Source organism: Ovis aries, chromosome 10 (genome assembly GCF_016772045.2).
Source record: "Ovis aries strain OAR_USU_Benz2616 breed Rambouillet chromosome 10, ARS-UI_Ramb_v3.0, whole genome shotgun sequence".
NCBI classification, from domain to species: domain Eukaryota; kingdom Metazoa; phylum Chordata; class Mammalia; order Artiodactyla; family Bovidae; genus Ovis; species Ovis aries.
In genome coordinates this window covers 49,481,771-49,503,070 of record NC_056063.1, presented here as the reverse complement: position 1 = coordinate 49,503,070, position 21,300 = coordinate 49,481,771, and the positions used below count along the sequence as shown (strand labels likewise).

Sequence of the window (21,300 nt, the reverse complement as noted above, 5' to 3'; positions counted from 1 at the left end):
GTGGGCCCTTAATCCAACCTGTGATTGGCATCCTTACTAGAGACAAGGGGATATGGGAACATGTGGCTCAAGGTGAGAATCATGAGTGTTGAGTGTGGAGTAAGAACCCTTCTGCCAGAGCAGCGGTTCTCAGTCTGACTGTATCCTGGAATCACCTGGCCATCTTTGAAGATCTGCTGATGCCTGAGCACGTATCCCAGAGATTTTCTGGTCATTAGTCAGGGATTCTGATGGCTCAAAGGGAATTTTATAGCTCCTAATGAATTCTGTGGTGCAGTCAAAATTGAGAAATACTAGTCTAAAGGTCTTTATATCCCAGAGAATAACCGGGATACTTATTTTAAAATTTTGGGGGTTATGATGGTGGTGATGATTTTTGGTTGCAATGGATAGATTTAGGGGCTTCCCTGGTAGTTTCAGATGGTAAAGAATCTGCCTGCAATTCAGGAGACCTGGGTTTGATCTCTGGGTTGGGAAGAACCCTGGAAAAGGGAATGGCTTAACCACTCCACTCTTCTTGCCTCGAGAATTCCATGGATGGATTTAGAGTAATGCAAGGAGATCCAACCAGTCCATTCTGAAGGAGATCAACCCTGGGATTTCTTTGGAAGGAATGATGCTAAAGCTGAAACTCCAGTACTTTGGCCACCTCATGCGAAGAGTTGACTCATTGGAAAAGACTTTGATGCTGGGAGGGATTGGGGGCAGGAGAAGAAGGGGACGACCGAGGATGAGATGGCTGGATGGCATCACTGACTTGATGAACGAGAATCTGAGTGAACTCTGGGAGTTGGTGACGGACAGGGAGGCCTGGCGTGCTGTGATTCATGGGGTTGCAAAGAGTTGGACACGACTGAGCGACTGAACTGAACTGAACTACCTTAAGTAAGACAGAAACCAATTTATTATCTGACTCCAAGGTTTCCCAGACATCTTTGAGATAGGAGGTCAATGAGTCATGCGTCCGTTGGATGTGCTGGGAGAATTGTAATGGTCCCTGGTGGCTGCATCTCAGTTGGGGTATGGATTGGTGTTTTTCTCTCTAGACTTTTCTCTCTACCATTGCTTTTCTGCTATTTGAAAACCTGTTTTGGGCCCCAGGAAGGGAGATGAGGATGAGTTGAAAAAGTATGGAAGATCCTTTTATTTAGTATCTAGTACTGGTATTGCTGCTGTTTAGTTGCTAAGTAATGTCTGACTCTTGCGACCCTATGGACTGCCCACAGGCTCCTCTGTCCATGAGATTTCCCAGGCAGGAATACTGGAGTGTGTTGCCATTTCTTCTCCAGGGGATCTTACTGACCCAAGGGATCGAACCTATCTCTCCCACTTGGCAGGCAGATTCTTCACCACTGAGCCACTGGGTGGATACCACTGGGAAGTTCCTAGTATCTAGTACTGATATTTAGTCTAGCTAGGAAATGATTCTCTTTTGTGACACAGAAATGTACGCATATAACGAATCACATTCTTTTTTTTTTTTCTGAAATTCTGTTTGCAGTGACTGTTACCATTGTAACATGTATTAGTTTCATGAGAGCACATTTCTCCTGGTGTTCATCCACCTTTTACTGCGTGGACTTGACAAGTAGGTTGTGCCTTTAGTGTTATGGATTGAGGGCTAGTTAATGCTTGTGATGCTTCCTAGTGGTTTATTTCTAGTATTTCATTGCCATTTCTTGCACAGTGATGGTATATTTGAAATATCGGAGAAGGCAATGACAACCCACTCCAGTACTCTTGCCTGGAAAATCCCATGGACGGAGGAGCCTTGTAGGCTGCAGTCCATGGGGTCGCGAAGAGTCGGACACGACTGAGCGACTTCACTTTCACTTCTCACTTTCACGCATTGGAGAAGGAACTGGCAACCCACTCCAGTGTTCTTGCCTGGAGAATCCCAAGGATGGGGGAGCCTGGTGGGCTGCCGTCCATGGGGTCGTACAGAGTCGGACACGACTGAAGCGACTTAGTAGCAGCAGTAGCAGCAGGAAGACATTAAAAACGAGAAATGTAAGATGGGTGTGCTTCACATAGAAGACTTGGAATGAATGCCTCTGTGTTGATTTCTCATTTTGTGCTGGTTTCCTTGTCAAGCTTGCATGCTTGGATAGCTTCCCAGTGACCTGAACTCTTTTCCCTTTTGTGTATTTGTTTGTAAACTCCACTGCTATTTTCACTGCTGTTGTCCAGCCATCTGAAGCCTGTGGTCTAAGTGCGACCATGAAGGAGACCTCATTATTGGTGAAATTCTTTGAGGTTGTTTTCTGTGATGTATACTTGATGGCTAATTCTTGAAAGTGATAATAGACATAGCCATCTGAAATTCTTGTATGCTACCAAGTACTCTTGCATTATTGTATGTAATTTTCATATGGCGTTTTTGAGGTAGCTGGTAGCACTTCTCTTTTATTGGTAAAGAGATGCTCTCACTGAGCATGGTAGTTTGGATCTAACCAAGGCTATACGGGAAAACAGCTTTCTGAATAAAAGGTCTGATTTGCTGTATTTGGGATTTAGTCACTCAGTCGCGTCTGACTCTTGCTACCCCATGACTGTAGCCTGCCAGGCTCCTCTGTCCATGGGATTCTCCAGGCAAGAATACTGGAATGGGTTGACATTTCCTTTTCCAGGGGATCTTCCCGACCCAGGAATCAATCCCTGGTCTCCTGCATTGCAGGCAGATTCTTCCCCAGCTGAACTATGACGAAAGCCTTGTTGCATTTGCTGATATAAATATACCAACCATGATGGATTCCAAGTTACAAAAGTGTAGTTACAGGGTTGTGTAGAGATGCACACAGACCTCTTCCATGAGTCTATCTCAACTAGCTCCAGCTCCTCTCTGGCTGTTTCACCAAAGCTAATGTTGTGTTTTCCTTCCTCCCTTCCTTTCCTCCTTCTCTCCTTCCCTTTCGGTCTCTGTCTGTGCTCCCCCTAGGCAGTTATTTTACAGAATCTTCTGTATCACTATCTCAAGGACATCATGTCCCGTTTGTAGCTTCTTCTATTAGGAATTTTTTAAGAGACGTGGAATTATAATCAAATGTTAACATCTAGCACCCTTCTTGCCTTAAACTGAAGTTGAATTAATAGGATTTATTATATTGTCTCTCTCTCTCTTTTTTTTAACTCTTGATAAGGACAGTGTTTGAGTATGCTGTCGGATCAAATGCCGGATCATTCCAGGTGTGAGTGGTAACTTTGTGAAACTGTAACAAGTCAAACTGATTTTATTCACAGCACCAACTGTTCTTAGTTTAACTCAGAACGCTTTTTTCTTTTCCATGCCTTCTTTCCCCCTGCATAGCCTGTACCCTAAACCCCTTTTTCTTCAGGATAGGATTTGGCTGACGTAGTTATGTAGTAGCCGAGTTGGGTGGATGCTGGATCTCAGGGATAATGAAAACTGTGAGGATCATCCGTCATTTTTATTCATAATTGCAAAGGAAATGGCCAGTGTTGCAATCTCCTTCTGGTTGCATATTTTGATGGAAAGTCTTAAACATTTGTCTAATCTCCTTCCCCTTGTCAATTTCTACCTGATGATAAATCTCAGAAAGCAGGTGTCTTAGAGTTTTCATTTATCCTGTTTCTGGCTGTAACACTGACTTCCTTGAAAACTGGATTGCATTAGAAATCATTGCATTTTGTCAAATGCCCTACTCTTTCTGAGACCTCGAGCAGGATGTTATGGACAGCTTGCTGCTGCCATCTCTGAAGGATTTGCCCCAGTGTGATTAGGGTACCCATCTTCTTTCTTTAGCAGAGCCCTGATAGGTGAATGGAAGTAGGGAGTGCTTGAATCCATCAGTGGGCTTGGCTTGCTTGCTTTTTCTTCGTATTTGACTGTACAGAAATTGTGTTAGTCCAGAAGTTGTGTGTAATTTGAAAAAAAAATTTGTTCAACTGAATTTCTAAAATTCTAGAAGTTTATGCATGGAATAATATTTTAGGCAATATAAATATGAGGCTTGTAAAGTCTTCCTTACAACCAAATTCTGTGTAAGAATGACCTTGTTGTAAAGGCAGGCCATGTTTTTCTTTTCCATCATGTCAGACCTCTAGAAGACGTGGCTGCAGACCCTGGGGTTTCCCACTCGGAATGCCATCATGTGTTTGACCCCCAAAGATTTGGAAATTGTTGAGATTTTATGACTGGCTGACACTTACATTTAATGCTCAGGCCACAATACTGAGGGATGAGAGCAGATGTCCATGGGGGCCAGGGGCTGAGTTGATGTTACTATTACAGAGGGCACGGAAAGAAAAGCCTGGAGGGTTCCAGTGCGGTTTGCATCATGGGCAGTTTATTTTGCTTTTCTCGAGGAACGTTTTAAAGGAGTAGATTTTATCATCTTAGATATTAAAGTTGGAAGCATTTTCCACAAGACAAACAAATTTCCCAGGGAAAAAGAAATGTTTTTTCTCAGTCTAATTATAAGAAGAGATGCAAAGTGAAACGGATCTGTTTCCTGCTTTTATTTCAACATATAGATCTTTGATTGCAAGGGACTCAAGTTAAAAAGACCTATTGTGAATAAGCTTCTTGACAGTTAAAACTGATTTTCTATGTGAGCAGTACAAGGAAACTACTTTCTGTGATCATTCTGAAATAATTATACTGATTTATGATGGATATGTTTGTTATCCAAAGAGATTTACATTGAAATGGAATTAAATTCAAATACTTTATAGCCAAAGAAGTCTTTAGGTTTGAAGTCTTCATATGGGGAGTTAGTATATATAGAAATGGAAATATATACGTTTTTGGTAACTTCTGTTAGATAACTGGGGCTTCCTTGGTGGTTCAACAACCACCCGCCAAACAGTAGACATGGGTTCGATCTCTGGGTTGGGAAGATCCCCTGGAGAAGGAAATGGCAACCCACTCCTGTATTCTTACCTGGAAAATTCCATGGACAGAGTAACCTGTCAGCCTGCAGTCCATGGGATCGCAAGGGTTGGACACAACTTAGCAACTAAATCACCACCCTTAGATAAATAAAGCACGCCTGATGTTTATTGTCTGTGTACATCAGTAAAGGGCTTCCCTGGTGGTTCAGCTGGTAAATTACCTGGCTGCAATGCAGGATACCTGGGTTCAATTCCTGGGTTGGGAAGATTCCCCTGGAGAAGGGAACAGCTACCCACTCCAGTATTCTGGCCTGGAGAATTCCATGGACTGTATGTATACTCCATGGGGTCACAAAGAGTTGGACATGGCTGAGTGACTTTCACTTTCACTTTACAGTAGTAAAAAGTAAGAACACAATGCAGTTTTTCAAAGTAAGAAGTCATCTCTGATAAGACTAAGATGTTGCCTAAATATTTGAACGTTAGAGACCGAGATATAATTTTTAATGAAACAGTAATGAAATGTTTGGTAAAAACTGCATTTGTGAATGTTTTCAACAGTGACCCATTCCCAGAGGTGAATTTGCCTTGTTGAAGTATGTGTGGATCCATTTTGTATACCTGTTCAATAGTGGCTGCCCTCTTAGGGCATTTCTGCATCTTAAGTTGTGTCTGCAAGAGATGATTAGCCATGTTTTATACATAAGAAAGTGCGATACTTGAAGAGAGGTGGAGAGATCCTGGAAAATTTTTAGTGAGCAAAGGTTTGAAAATGAAGAAGTCATTTTGCAGAAACCTAATTACTTATTTAAAATTGCACTGAAGTTGTTTCCTTCTTGGGGATGTTGCTTCTTTAGCTTAAAAAGAAAAAAATGTAGTAAAAGCAATAATTATAAGGACTTTCAAAGGTTTCCACAAGGCTTTGGTTGTTCCAACCCTGATTTCTCACCTTCTTTTGTAGCTGGTATTCTTGAAGTTAGCATGAAGCTGGCAGGCACCTCTGAATAATCTGACCCCCCCTGCACCCTCCCCGTCTGTACGGAGTCCGGAGTCAGCAGTGCCCCTTGGCCTCAGCTCTGGTCCTGTCTGTTGTGATTCTTTCTTATCCTCTCTGGCTTCACCCCTGCAGGTAGACAGTGGTTGATATGCCTGGACTTCTGCTTCTCTGTGTCTTTTCACTGCCCTGTGCCAGTTATTTTCAACTCAGACCATTTGAGAGCTTTGTCTGACTACATAAACATAAATACATGGAGTGTGTTTATCATTTCTATCTCTTTTGACAGTTGCCAGCTTATCTCAGGAAAACCGCTTTCCTTCTTTTTCTTCCATGTGTAATAAAAAGATCATGACCCCATTTCGGCTATTCTGTCCCTTTTTATGGCAGTGTTAAACCTGTGTATATGTAGTTTATATTTAGCAAATAGATTAAAATAGAATTTCCCAATAAAGAGAAGAGAGAAATAAGACGAAGATGTGATCTCAAATAGAATCAAGTGACTGGTCAGATTTAGAGGATTTCAGACTTCCTGGACTTGTGTGAATCATCTGTGTTGACTTTTTTTTGTGTGTGAGAATTGAATGCATTTATGTATTCATTTATTTTTAGCTCACGTTTTCACCAAAGTACAGGTCACCTGCAGAAAAGTGCACATGCACCAAGTGTACAAGTGGATGAACTCCACAAAGTGAACATACACACTCCACGATCACTCAGATCCATTCTTCAAAAATGACCAGCAGCCACACACACACTGGTCAGCTCCTGTTTCACCTCCATCACTGTAGACAACTGTCTGTTCCTGATGCTACACAAGGACACATGCTCTTTTGTGTCTGTATTATTTCATGTAACATTATGTTTAAAATTTTTTTAATTGATGTATAATTACTGTATTACATATTACAGGGCTTCCCTCATAGCTTAGTTGGTAAAGAATCTGCCTGCAATGCAGGAGACCCGGGGTCAGACAGATCCCCTGGAGAAGGGATAGGTTACCCACTCCAAGATTCTTGGGCTTCCCTTGTGGCTCAACTGGTAAAGAATCAGCGTGCAATGTGGGACACATGGGTTTGATCCTTGGCTAGAAAAGATGCCCTGGAGAAGGGAAAGGCTACCCACTCCAGTATTCTGACCTGGAGAATTCCATGGACTGTATAGTCCATGGGGTCACAAAGAGTCAGACACGACTGAGCGACTTTCACTCACTTCCCTTCATCACGTATTAAAGGTACATGTGTGCATGTGCTCAGGTGTGTCTGTTTACTTGTGACCTCACCACCTGTAGCCTGCCAAGCTCCTCTCTCTAGGGGATTTTTCCTGGCAAGAATACTGGAGTGGGTTGCCATTTCCTGCTCTGGGGGATCTTCCCAACCCAGTGATCAAACCTGTGTCCCTGCATTGGCAGGTGGATTCTGAGGCATCTGGGAATCCTTACCTTTATTTATAGTTGTTTAAACTTTAGTTACTATAAAATATTGGCTGTATTCCCCACTTGTACAGTATATCCTTATAGCTTATTTTATTCCTGATAGTTTGTACGTCTTACCCCCTGCTCCTCTATTGCTCCTCCCCTTTCTTCATTCCCCATTGGTAACCACTAGTTTCTTCTCTGTATCTGTGAGTCTGCTTCTTGATTATCATCACTAGTTGTATTTTTTAAGATTCCATATATAAGTGACATCTATAGTATTTGTCTCAACATTATATTTTAAGATTCATTCTTACTCTTTTTTCATTGCTACATAATATTCTATTGTAGGAATTTATCCAGAAACTTTCACAGATTTACTTGTCCATTTTACTGTTGATGAGCATCTTGGTTGTTTCTACTTTGCAGCTGTAAGGAATACATTGCTGTGAATATTCTTGTGAATGCCTTTTGGCATGTTTAGGTACATATTTCTTCATAGCATATTAGATAGAAGTGGAATTGCTGAGTCTTCAGGAATGTACTTTCATTTTTGTAGATATTGCCAGTTTTCCTTACTGACTCTACCAATTTAGACATTCATCAGCAGTGTATAAAAGATACAGGTGCCCCATATTTCACTATTTTCTGCACTTTCTCACTCTCTTTTTGCCATTTTGATATGTATTGATGTCTTAGTGGTGGCTTTAATTGGCATTTTCCTAGTGATTAATGGGAGTTGCATACCTTTCATATGTTAAGTTCATTTGGCCATCTTTGGGGAGAAACTTGTCCAGGTTTTTTTGGTCAATTAAAAAACCTGGATGATCTGTCTTTTTTCCTTCTTGTTCATGTCTAAAATTGAACCATATCCTAAATCCAGGATGACGTTTGGTAGGAAGGATGAGAATCACGGAAAAGTTATTCAGGTGGAAATATGTGTGTGTTCATTTAACAAAGAATTACTGAACATTCCTTTTATTCTATACCTTTGAATGGTAAAAAGGTAGTGTCTGCCTCTGCAATGTAATGGGGTGTTAAGGCAAGTCAAAAACATCAAGAATACTGAGGGTTGAGTGCTTTGCTAAATAGCAACAGGGAGAAAGCCCAGTGACAATGTGCAAGCAGGATGCATAATAGGCTCAGAGTTTTTAAGAAAAGGAACCAAAACTTAGATGGAAAAGTGCAATTAGCCGCATGAAAATTTAGGATGGGGACCAGTTTCAGGTGGAAGAAACAAAATCAGGAGAGATGGGAGTGCTTAAGAAAAGGAGGGGTGTGTTTTTGTGTTTACAGGGGTGTGTTGAACACTATTCACTAGTTTCTTTTAGTTACTATTTTCTGAACACCTCTCATGGGCTAAACCCTGTGTAAATTGCAAGGACACAAGGGTGGATAAAATGATTCACCGTAGCAGTGATAATATATAATATTTCCCGAGTGCTTCTTGTGCTCAGCACTGTGCTTAAGCTCTATGCTTGCACTGTTGCACTGAATCAATTCTGTGACATAGGCATGGCTGTTACTACTGTTTTATATTTGAGAAAATCGTGTGCTCCAGAGGTTAAATCACTTCAGTAAGGCTAGGAAGCCTCTATGCTTTCTAGAAGATAGATTTGTTGGGGACTTCAGAAATTGCACAGAGAATTACATGTACGGATTGTAATTGCGTTGAGGTAGCAATAAGTTAGATACGGGCGTGTATGTGGTAACTGGATAGATAACAATAAACATTTTCTAGCATTGTTTTAAAATTGTCAGGGAAGTTTGTAATTTCCTTGATTCTGTCTTACTGCAGCTAAAACTTGAAGTGTTGGATGGACCAGTGTTATAGCTCTGTGTTATAGCTCAGTATTATTTGCAAGCAAGGGAGAATACATCCTCAAGGTGTTAGGGTGGGCCGACCCAAAAGACTTGAAGAGAAGAGAAGCCCCAGGCTAAATTTTGGCTCCTCTTTTTAGTTGGTTTTTTTTTTTTCCTCCTCCCCCTGAGCCTGCCCAATGTAAACTGGGCTAGCCAGGAGGCTGTTTGCTTCACCTGAGGTCCTCAATCTGGTCCTGAGACCTTCCTTGGTTCTATTTTGAAGAACTTTACTCTTCTCTGTCTTTTAACCACCACTCCTTTTTCCTATTCTAACTACATAACACTCCCACCTCAAGATATGGGAGGCCCTTCTTTGGGAATAGGGGCATCGCGGTCTCTCTGGCTACTTCCTGCTGAACTGAGACAGTGAGGGCCTTTGAGTCTCCCCTTCTTGATAGTCTCAAATGTCAGAGTCATGAACGGTTTCTATCTAGGGTGAGTGATATCTTCCATGGTCAGGTGTAGCTTTATATGTCCTTGTTGACCTGGCACTGCATGTTGTAGCTTGTTGACAGATGTATTGAGTGTCCTCTTTTGTTTTCTTCCACGGCTTGGCTTGTGAGTAGTGAGTGCAGGAGTTGTGTCCTGGAACCTTGATTGCTGTGGGGGTAGAAAGTATTACAGGGTATGGGCCCATCCATCTGGGCTGGAGTTGAGCCTTTGAGGACCCATCTTTCCAGACTTTAATTAGAACGTAAGTCCTTGGAGCATATAGTTCAGTTCAGTTGCTCAGTCATGTCCAACTCTTTGTGACTCCATGAACCGCAGCACGCCAGGCCTCCCTGTCCATCACTAACTCCCAGAGTCCACCCAAACCCATGTCCATTGAGTTGGTGATGTCATCCAACCATCTCATCCTCTGTCGTCGCCTTTTCCTCCTGTCCTCAATCTTTCCCAGCATCAGGGTCTTTTCAAATGAGTCAGCTCTTTGCATCAGGTGGCCAAAGTATTGGAGTTCCAGCTTCAACGTCATACCCAGGACTGATATCCTTTAGGATGGATTGGTTGGATCTCCTTGCAGCCCAAGGGACTCTCAAGAGTCTTCTCCAACACCACAGTTCAAAAGCATCAATTCTTCTGCACTCAGCTTTCTTTATAGTCCAACTCTCATGTCCATACATGACCACAGGAAAAACCATAGCCTTGACTAGACGGACCTTTGTTGGCAAAGTAATGTCTCTGATTTTTAATATACTGTCTAGATTTTCTTCCAAGGAGCAAGCATCTTTTAATTTTATGGTTGCAGTTACCATCTGCAGTGATTTTGGAGCCCAAGAAAATGAAGTCTGTCACTGTTTTCATTGTTTTCCGATCTATTTGCCATGAAGTGATGAGATCAGATGCCATGATCTTAGTTTTTGGAATGTTGAATTTTAAGCCAACTTTTTCACTATCCTCTGTCACTTTCATCAAGAGGCTTTTTAGTTCTTCTTTACTTTCTGCCATAAGGGTGGTGTCATCTGCATATCTGAAGTATATTGGTTGATATTTCTCCTGGTAATCTTGATTCCAGCTTGTGCTTGATCCAGCCCAGCATTTCTCATGATGTACTCTGCATGTAAGTTAAATAAGCAGGGTGACAATATACAGCCTTGACGTACTTCTTTCCTGATTTGGAATCAGTCTGTTGTTCCATGTCCAGTTCTAACTGTTGCTTCCTGACCTGCATACAGATATTTCTAGAGACAGGTCAGATGGTCTGGTATTCCCATCTCTTTCAGAATTTTCCACAGTTTGTTGTGACCCACACAGTCAAATACTTGGGCATAGTCCATAAAGCAGAAATAGATGTTTTTTCTGGAACTGTCTTGCTTTTTTGATGATCCAACGGATGTTGACAATTTGATCTCTGGTTCCTCTGCCTTTTCTGAATCCAACTTGAACATCTGGAAGTTGACAGTTCACGTACTGTTGAAGCCTGGCTTGGAGAATTTCGAGCATTATTTTACTAGCATGTGAGATGAGTACAATTGTGTGGTAGTTTGAGCATTCCTTGGCATTGCCTTTCTTTGGGATTGGAATGAAAACTGACCTTTTCCAGTCCTGCGGCCACTGCTGAGTTTTCCAAATTGGCTGGCATATTGAGTGCAGCACTTTCACAGCATCATCTTTTAGGATTTGAAATAACTCAACTGGAATTCTATCACCTCCACTAACTTTGTTTGTAGTGATGCTTTCTAAGGCCCACTTGACTTCACATTCCAGGATGTCTGGCTCCAGGTGAGTGATCACAGCATTATGATTATCTGGGTCATGAGGATCTTTTTTGTACAGTTCTTCTGTGTATTCTTGCCACTTCTTCTTAATATCTTCTGCTTCTGTTAGTTCCCTACCATTTCTGTTCTTTGTTGTGCTCATCTGTGCATGAAATATTATTCCCTTTATCTCTCCTTGCTATTCTTTGGAACTCTGCACTCAAATGGGTATATCTTTCCTTTTCTCCTTTGCCTTTTGCTTCCCTTCTTTTCACACCTGTTTGTAAGGCCACCTCAGATAACCATTTTGCGTTTTTGCATTTCTTTTTCTTGGGGTTGGTCTTGATCCCTGCCTCTGGTACAATGTCAGAAACCTCCGTCCATATTTCTTCAGGCACTCTCTGTCTGTTAGATCTAATCCCGTGAATCTATTTGTCACTTCCACTGTATAATTTTAAGGAATTTGATTTAGGTCATAGCTGAATGGTGTAGTGGTTTTCCCTACTTTTTTCAATTTAAGTCTGAATTTGGCAATAAGGAGTTCATGATCTGAGCCACAGTCAGCTCCCAGTCTTGTTTTTGCTGACTGTATAGAGCTTCTCCATCTTTGGCTGCAAAGAATATAATCAGTCTGGTTTTGATGTTGACCATCTAGTGATGTCCATGTGTAGAGGACTCTCTTGTGTTGTTGGAAGAGGGTGTTTGCTATGACCAGTGCGTTCTCTTCTCAAAACTCGATTAGCCTTTGCCCTGCTTCATGCTCTATTCCAAGGCCAAATTTGCCTGTTACTCCAGATATCTTGACTTCCTACTTTTGCATTCCAGTCCCCTATAATGAAAAGAAGATCTTTTGGGGTGTTAGTTCTAGAAAGTCTTGTAGGTCTTCACAGAACCATTCAACTTCAGGTTCTTCTGTATTACTGGTTGGGGTGTAGACTTGGATTACTGTGATATTGAATTGTTTGCCTTGGAAACGAATGGAGATCATTCTGTCATTTTTGATATTGCATCCAAGTTCTGCATTTTGGACTCTTTTGTTGACTATGATGGCTACTCCATTTCTTCTAAGGGATTCCTGCCCACAGTAGTAAATATAATTTTCATCTGAGTTAAATTCAGCCATTGCAGCCCAGTTTAGTTTGCTGATTCCTAAAATGTTGACGTTCACTCTTGCCATCTCCTGTTTGACCACTTCCAATTTGCCTTGATTCATGGATCTAACATTCCAGGTTCCTATACAATGTTGCTCTTTACAGCATTGGACTTTGTTTCTATCACCTGTCACATCCACAACTGGATGTTGTTTTCACTTTGGCTCCATCTCTTTATTCTTTCTGGAGTTATTTCTCCAGTGATCTCTAGGAGCATATTGGGCACCTACCAACCTGGGGAGTTCATTTTTCAGTGTGCTATCTTTTTGCCTTTTCATACTGTTCATGGGGTTCTCAAGGCAAAGAATACTGAAGGGGTTTGCCATTCCCTTCCTCATTGGACCACATTTCATCAGAAGTCTCCACCATGACCTGTTTGTCTTGGGAGGCCCTACATGGCATGGCTCATAGTTTCATTGAGTTATACAAAGGTGTGTTCATTGTGATCAGATCGGGTAGTTTTCTGTGATTGTGGTTTTACTTCTGTCTGCCCTCTCATAGAGAAATTTAAAAGGCTTATGGAAGCTTCCTGATGGGAGAACTTTCCTGTAGGACCCCAAATGGTACAGGTTTAGGGGGAGAAGGCTCTGGAGTAGGAGACCAGGACACAGCAGGCAGCCCTTGTGTCAACCAAGAAATTCTCAGACCTACTTGCCTCATCCAGCTGTAGCCTGGGATCCAGCCCCATGATGGTTATGTGTGACAGGTGGGCTGGCTGGAGCAGTTACTTGAGTCCTATTGAAGCATCATGAAGTAAGGCTTGGTGCTTGACCTTGAGGCTCTTTGGTCCCGGGGACAGAGTGCTTCCCAATGTCCCAACTGATGGCATTTGTAGCAAGCCATTTTAGGAGACTTTCATGGTTTGGACACTTTTTGGCCCATTGTCCTGCCTGTCTACAGATTAGGCATTTGCCTTGTGCCTTGTCCTTCAAGGACTCGTGGTTTGTCATAGGGCTTCTCTGAAGGTTGGCCAGCATCTGGGCGTGCCTCATCTCTTTCCTTTTCTCCCTTTCCTGGGCCTTGGCCTCCCTCTCCTGTTCTCTGTTATAAAAGGTATTGTTGGCTATCTGGACCATCTCAGCTAAAGAGGCAGCAGGGTCCTGCTGTTGTATCTGTTGTAACTTTATCCTGATGTCTGATGCATATCGGGACAAGAATTTGTCCTTTAAAAATCACCTGTTCCTCGTAAGAGTCTAAGTCCACATTGGCAAGCTTTTGGAGGGCCTCTTTTAGCCTTTCCAGAAAGGCATGGAGTTATTGGGCTCCTGAGTTATTGGTGAGACTGGACACAGCACCACAACTAATAGACTTCCTTTTATTTTTATGGGTGGACTTTCCTAAGGGTGGACTTCCTTAAGGGTGAGTCTTTCTGAAGTTTATCCTACCCAATACTGTTGCAACCTGAGAGCCGGGGACCCCTCGGTCAGGGTGCAGATCCTCAGGCAGGCTGAGGCGTGACAGCCTCCTGGAGATCAGTTCCCCGGGCAGGTTGAGGCATGTTGGCCTTCTGAAAATTGGGTTCCTGGGCAGATCGAGGCTTATCGACCTTCTGGGAGCCCTGGACTGGTGGATCCCCAAGCAGGTGAGGACCAGATCCCTAGGCAGTTTGAGGCAAGTCAACCTCCTAGGACCCCCCAGACTGGTGGATCCCTGAGCAGGTTGAGGTGTGATAATATCTCAGGGACGAGATCCCTAGGCGGGTCAAGGCAGGTCGACCTCCTGGGACCCCCCAGGCTGGAGTTGGGTAGCCTAAGGTCTCCAGCATGACCAGTGTCGGGTACAGTTAAGAGGTTGTAGTCTAAACTCATTGCTCATTTGTCTACCATGGATGGGAATGGATACCATGATGTAAAGCAGTCCAAGCCTGTGCCCTGAACTGGGAACCTGGTGAAATAGCCATAAGCCTTATCTTCTTATTCTTCTGAGGGAATGTAAGTCACTGATTTCTTCCCCTAATCCTCTATAAGAACAGCTTATTGTGTTTCCAGTGGTAAACAGTTCGTTGTCATAGACCCACTTTGAATAATAACAGAAATAGTGACAAAAGAGTGGGTTATCTGTGGTCTGGTCCTGTTAGGTGCATTAAGAGTATTTTAATAAGCGGGGTGAGTTATTTTGCCTACAGGGAGGCAGGGTCCTGGTTGTAGGAGTTAGTAAGTGGCTTAAGAACAAACTGCTAAGAGGCAGCAGACCAGATGTTCCATAAAAGTGGAGTGGAGATTTGATCCCGGGCTATGTTTGTAACTTTAGGAGAAGAGTGGCAAGGGTTTGGGCCCAAACAGCCTGCAGGGCTAACTCCCAAAGTGGCAAACATCATCCCCGGAAGCCCAATTGCCCTTGAAGGAATGCTACCCACAGGTGGACTTCTAGTGGGCATTGTGTGCCTGTCACCCACCCCAGCGGATTCACTGAGAAATGCTGTTGTTGCACACGTTCCAGGAAACGTGGAACATGAGGGCCTGAATAGACTTCCCTGGTGGCCCAGATGGTAAAGCGTCTGCCTACAATGCCGGAGACCCAAGTTCAATCCCTGGGTCTGAATATCTAGAGAGATTGGATATTATACAGTATTTCTCTCCCAAGGGCCAGCTATTATCTGGTTGCCCCTCCATAAGATTGTAGAGGCAACACTATGGGTCCAGACAGGGTTCAGGAAAATAGGAGAGAAGGGGGCAGGGCACAACTTTTGAAAGGATCACATAGCCCAAGGGCATAACATAAACCGATTAAAGTCAAATGGGTCCAAGATGACAACTAAACTAGTCAGATTCAGCTAAACCTTGATCCTCACTCTGCAAGCTAAATGACATACCCAGAGGTCCTAGGACAGTTCCAAGGCACTGTCAAAAGGCTGAAGAGGGGGTAGTTGCCCAATTGTTGGAATGATCCTCCCACTCATTAACATATGAAAATACCCAGCTAACTAACCACACCACATTCCAGGGCCATAGCCCTTGCCCTCTGCAATGGCCCACACTGTCCTTCTTTCTAAATCCGAACGAATCTACCTCTTACCTATTGCTGTGTCTCTCTCTCAATTTTTTCAATGAGACATCAAGAGCCTGAGCTTCATTAGGTCCTGAAGCCAGGCATCGTGGGTTTTGGCCAGCTCAAGTCCCAGTTGGATATGACTGAGTGACTGAGCATCGCAGAGTCCCTGCCACATGGGTTTGAGCCCCAGTCTTAAGTAAACGGTTTCAAGCACAACTTTTAGAAATGGAAAGATGACCTGCCTAATACTTTGTAAACAGTGGCATAGAGAGAGGAGCAGAAGGATGGGAGCAGTGGGAAGAATGTGCTGAGGAATCCCCTTCATTACCTGCCAGAAAAATCTGCTAAATACCTGACCTGCTCTCACGGTTTCCATTGACCTGATCCTTGGCACAAAGAAGATTAAGGTCAGAAGAACCCCTACCTACTTGGGCAACAGCTACTAAGGCACAGCCGATAGCTGAGCCTTCGGGACACCCTGGGGCACCCAGTGCCGCTCGCCTGTTCACGGGGGTTTTGAGGAAACAAGGAATGAGAGATTGTAAAGGAATTAAGATCATGTTAGCTGTATATCCTTCCAGCCATAGGAGTGAAGATTTCCTACCCCAACCAGAGGTCTTACGGAATCTGAGACTGAGCTGCATGCGCTTTCTGGTGAGTTTGTTTTTGCTGTTCCAGTTTCCAGCACGCTGGGCTTCTTGTCATTTTCGCTGCGCTGGGTGTTCTTCATGTTCAGCTTCCACGGCAGGAGCTTTCACTGAGTTGGGCTTCTGCTGTGCTTTTCCTTCGCCTTGCAGGGGCCAAGCCGAGGGTGTACCAGCCAGGTTAAATCCAAGTCACAGCATCATATATGTCTGGGAAGTTTGTAATTTCCTCGATTCTGTCTCACTGCAGCAAAAATTTGAAGCATTGGACAGACCAGTGTTACAGCTGCATGTCACAGCTCAGTTATATTTGCAAGGAGAAAGGAAAGTACATCCTTGAGGCATATGAGGTTGGGCCAACCCAAAAGACACGAAGAGAAGAAAAGCCCCAAGCTCAATTTTGGCCCCTCTGTTTGTATGTTTTTTTCTTCTCCCTCTGAGCCTGCCCTGTGTAAATTGGGCTAGCCAGAAGGCTGTTTCCTTCACCTGAGGTCCTTACTCTGGTCCTTGGACCTTACTTTTTTCTATTTTCATGGGCTTTACCCTTCTTTGTCTTTTAGCCACCACCATTCTGGACTCCTTTTTCCTATTCTAACTACCTAACAAAATGATACAGTAATGTAATAGGTATATAATATATGTATATAACACCATATTTATATTATATATATACTAATATATAAGTTATTGGATATAAAAATACTTCTATCTACTTATGAAGATGAACAGGCAAATTATACTAGCTAACAGAGACTCTGGAGTGGAAATCCTTGAGTTTGATTCCCAACTCTACCATTTATTATTAAGCTAACCATGGTCAACTCTTAACTTGTTTGCTTCATTTTACAAAACTTTGTCTTAAATCCCTACTATTCATTTCAAAATTTGCTGGGCCTGTGAGGGAAAATACTCAAATTGGCCTTTGGTCTTTTTCCTGATAGTTTCAACATGTTGAACACTACCAAAGAATCATTTGTCAACGAGGCCTCATAAAATACAGTAGATTGGGGTCTGCAGACAATTTTTGAATTGAACTGAAGGCACTGAAAATGGAGGGTTATAATTGAGATGTCAGCAAATACGACCTTAACAATTCTAGTTGATGCTCTTGGAATATTAAATATCCCTGTTAAGTACATTTTTCCTTTTCAGTATATGAATTTTAATATGCATCCTCTATCGCTCCAGCCATATTTCCTATATCAACAGTCCCCTGTGGCAACTTTATCTTTGAATACAGACCATTCTTGTTCAATATTTGCGTAGTGATAATGAATTTTATTCTGTAAATAACAGCCTTAGTACCCTAAACTATGGCCCAGCATAACTTTACCGTTTGTACGAACTACATTGTTTTAATATTCTAAATAGCAATTTTAATGTTTTATTCATTACACTAAAAAACTGTTGATTAATGTAAAATGAGCAGATTTGTAGTGTGGGGTGGGTGCCCTCTCTCCACTGGGCTGACAAACCTGAACTGCTGAAATGCGGTGTTCCAGGAGCCTTCTTGAACGTTTGGGCAGTGTGAATTATATTTGAATTAGCCACCTAGGAAGCCCAGAGCTTCCCCCAAACTCCAGACTATGAAAGAATTCTTGAAAATCTTACTGTGCTCAGAGCCCATTTAAGGGGTTCTTGTCCTCTCTGAGCGTTACCCAATCACTTACTTTTCAGACTTTTTCTTAGAAAAGGACAGTCATTCCAGGTATGTTGTTGAATGTAGCCTGCTACAAGCAGTGGATTTATTTTGACTCTTGTTTTATGTTAAATCATATGATTTTTGAACTGTGTACATAATATACAATGCATGAAAGTGAAAAGTAAAAGTGAAGTCACTCAGTCGTGTCCGACCTCAGCGACCTCATGGACTGCAGCCTTCCAGGCTCCTCCATCTGTGGGATTTTCCAGGCAAGAGTACTGGAGTTGGGTGTAATTGCCTTCTCTATCATATACTCAGTTGGTTTTAATACAGTTTCTCCAAAAACAAAACAGAAACTCAAAGTGAAATTGATGCTTCTTTTAAAAATACTGCGTTTTATTATGGGAATTTATGTTCTTCCTGGAACACTGTTGCAAAGGCCCAGAGAAATCTAGGACCTCTGTAGTTTGTAATTTCCTTGGCTTCCTACATATTTTGAATCTGAAGGTCAGAAGAGTACAGAACATACCATGAGCTGACTGATGAGTAGGTGGTGTGTGTTTGTTTTTCTGTATGGCAGTACTGTTTTTACAGGAGAACTCATAAGCGGGCATCGGAGAAGGCAATGGCACCCCACTCCAGTACTCTTGCCTGGAAATTCCCACGGAGGGAGGAGCCTGGTAGGCTGCAGTCCATGGGGTCGCTCAGAGTCAGACATGACTGAGCGAGTTCACTTTCATGCATTGGAGAAGGCAATGGCAACCCACTCCAGTGTTCTTGCCTGGAGAATCCCAGGGATAGGGGAGCCTGGTGGGCTGCCGTCTATGGGGTCGCACAGAGTCGGACACAACTGAAGTGACTTAGCAGCAGCAGCAGCAGCAGCATAAGTGGGCATAGAGTCTTCCTTTCATTTCATATAATTACAGGGGAACCATTGTCACAAGCTGAGTAGCAGCGGCCCTGTCCAGAGGGGACATCCTTCCTGACTCCTCTTTCAGCCTTTGTTTGGGTGGCTCCACTGTTCCAGCCTCCTGGCTCCTGGGAGTCAAAGGTTTATAGCTCCCTCAGTACATTAGCCCAGAGCTCCCCATTTGGCGTCCTGGGAGTTCGTTCCAGGTGTGTCGAGATACTGATGTCCTTAGACAGTTGAGGATGCTGTGAAAGGGGTGGGAAGCCCTGAGTCAGTCTTTTGATAGCATCATGTGTGGCCTGGCACCCCCACCCCCAGGATGCCCCATGGTTATGAGTTGGGGCATTTTTTTCACTTGAGAGACTCTCTGTGTTTATACCACCCTGTGGAGAATGGTTAGCTCCTACAGACCTGCCGCAGAATTAGAAGTAATAAATCCATGGGTTCTTTACCAAGTGGATCCTCTCTCTGAAGTCAAAGGCTTTATCACCAGTAAACTGGTGGCTCAGGTGGTAAAGAATCTGCCTGCAATGCAGGAGACCTGGATTCAATCCCTGGGTCAGAAAGATCCCCTGGAGAAGGGCATGGCTACCCACTCCCGTATTCTTACCTGGAGAACCCGTTGGACAGAGGAGCTGGGCGGACTACAGTCCATGGCGTTGCAAAGAGTTGGACGTGACTGAACTCAAAGGACAAGGAAACCCAGTCTAGCCTTGCTGATGTTGCGTGGTATCACACTCATAGCATCTGACAGAAACTGAGCCAGCAGGGATATTTGGTAGAAATCATATGATTAAAAACATGAGTTTGCATGTAACTCCATGAAAAAAAAATGAGGGCTGATATGAGTTATAATATGTGTTTTTTCTTTAAGGTATTGCTGCTTGTCAGTGAAAGAGCTGGAAAAAAAATTCCTTAAATAAATATACAGTGTAAATATACAGTGAATTCTTTTCCCAGTTTTATACATTATGAAAATGAGAAACCCTTAATCAAATCTGTTAACTCAGAAGAATACCTAAGGAGAAACATAAAAAAACAACAGTGAGACACAGAATGGATGAAAATGTTATTGTCAGTAAGTTTGACATTTAGAAATTTTGGAGGATTATTTGGCTTGAGTTACAAGTGATGCTGTAACATAATACATTTGGCTGTGTTCAGTTTAATGATGTATATATCGTCCAGTGCATTTTCCGTCAGCGGTAGAGTGGAAGTGTGGTACAGAATACGTTAGGTTTTATTTATTGATTTAAATACAGCTATGCTTCAGGACATAAACTGGATGTTGGGTTATATTTCTTGCCCTCTGGGAATCTTTTAGTTTTAATAGGCTGTGAGGATTAGGGAAAACCCTTGACACTTGAGTTCAGCCATGGCTGTGCGTGCTTTACAAAAGATACACACAAGACTTTTGAGATCACTTTGCAGAGTTTTCAGAGATGTTAAGATTTATAATCTGGTAAAATAAAAATCTGGTAGCAGCAAGCATCAAATACATTCTGCACAATTATACTCTACAAGGGTCTGAAAATTATGCTCAATTAACAGGACCTGTTGTGATACATTCATATCCAGATACATTAAATGCTAGATTAAACAAGAAAACATATCTTTAGGGAATTTAATGTTAGCAAGTCATTAAGGTCTCTATAAAATACAACTCGAGGCCAGGAAAATTCCCATTGTATTGAACAAGGCTTTGAAGTTGTAGGACCTTGACTGGTGCTTTTTGATAGAAATATAATTCTAGCTGCTTCAGTAATTTTAGGGTTCCTTTTTATGTTAGAACATAAAAAGAAATAGGCAAATTTAATTTTAATAATATATTTTTATAATAAAGTCTTGCCATTTCAACACATAATCAATATAAAATGATAAATGAAATATTTTAAATTATGCTTTTTTGGTAAAAGGACTTCAAAGTCTGCTGTGAATTTCACACTTGCAGAGCAACTTGATTTGGACAAGATACATTTCAGATGTTCAGATATGGCTGGTGGTTTCTGGAGTAACCACTGGAAGTCCCTTGACTTTTAGCTTCATTAACAGTGTGGGTAGAGAGTTTATGCTTTTCTGGTGTATACTTCAGTTCAGTTCAGTTGCTCAGTCATGTCCGACTCTTTGCAACCCCATGAATCGCAGCATGCCAGGCCTCCCTGTCCGTCACCAACTCCCTGAGTTCACCCAAACTCATGTCCATTGAGTCAGTGATGCCATCCTGCCATCTCATCCTCTGTCCTCCCCTTCTCCTCCTGCCCCCAATCCCTCTCAGCATGAGGGTCTTTTCCAGTGAGTCAGCTCTTCGCATGAGGTGGCCAAAGCACTGGAGTTTCAGCCTCAGCATCAATCCTTCCAGTGAACAGTCAGGACTGGTTGGATCTCTTTGCAGTCCAAGGGACTCTCAAGAGTCTTCTCCAACACCACAGTTCAAAAGCATCAATTCTTCAGCACTCAACTTTCTTCACAGTCCATCTCTCATATCCATACATCACCACTGGAAAAACCGTAGCCTTGACTGGTTGGACCTTTGTGGGCAAAGTAATGTCTCTGCTTTTTAATATACTGTCTAGGTTGGTCATAACTTTCCTTCCAAAGAGTAAGCGTCTTTTAGTTTCATAGCTGCAGTCACCATCTGCAGT

The 21,300-nt window shown here is 42.6% G+C and overlaps 1 protein-coding gene across 9 annotated transcripts in view; it reads left to right on the top strand.

Annotated features, from left to right (window-relative positions):
* The window catches only part of KLF12 (KLF transcription factor 12), a 521,468-nt gene that overhangs the window by 122,718 nt on the left and 377,450 nt on the right, over positions 1 to 21,300 (top strand). For 4 of the 9 annotated variants that reach the window (XM_042254945.1, XM_060394530.1, XM_060394526.1 and 1 more), the window contains one exon: positions 16,044 to 16,116. The exons of the other annotated variants lie outside the window; for them this stretch is intronic. The gene's annotated coding sequence lies outside the window, so the exon portion shown is untranslated. The remainder of the gene's footprint in view (positions 1 to 16,043; positions 16,117 to 21,300) is intronic. 9 annotated transcript variants of the gene reach the window in all.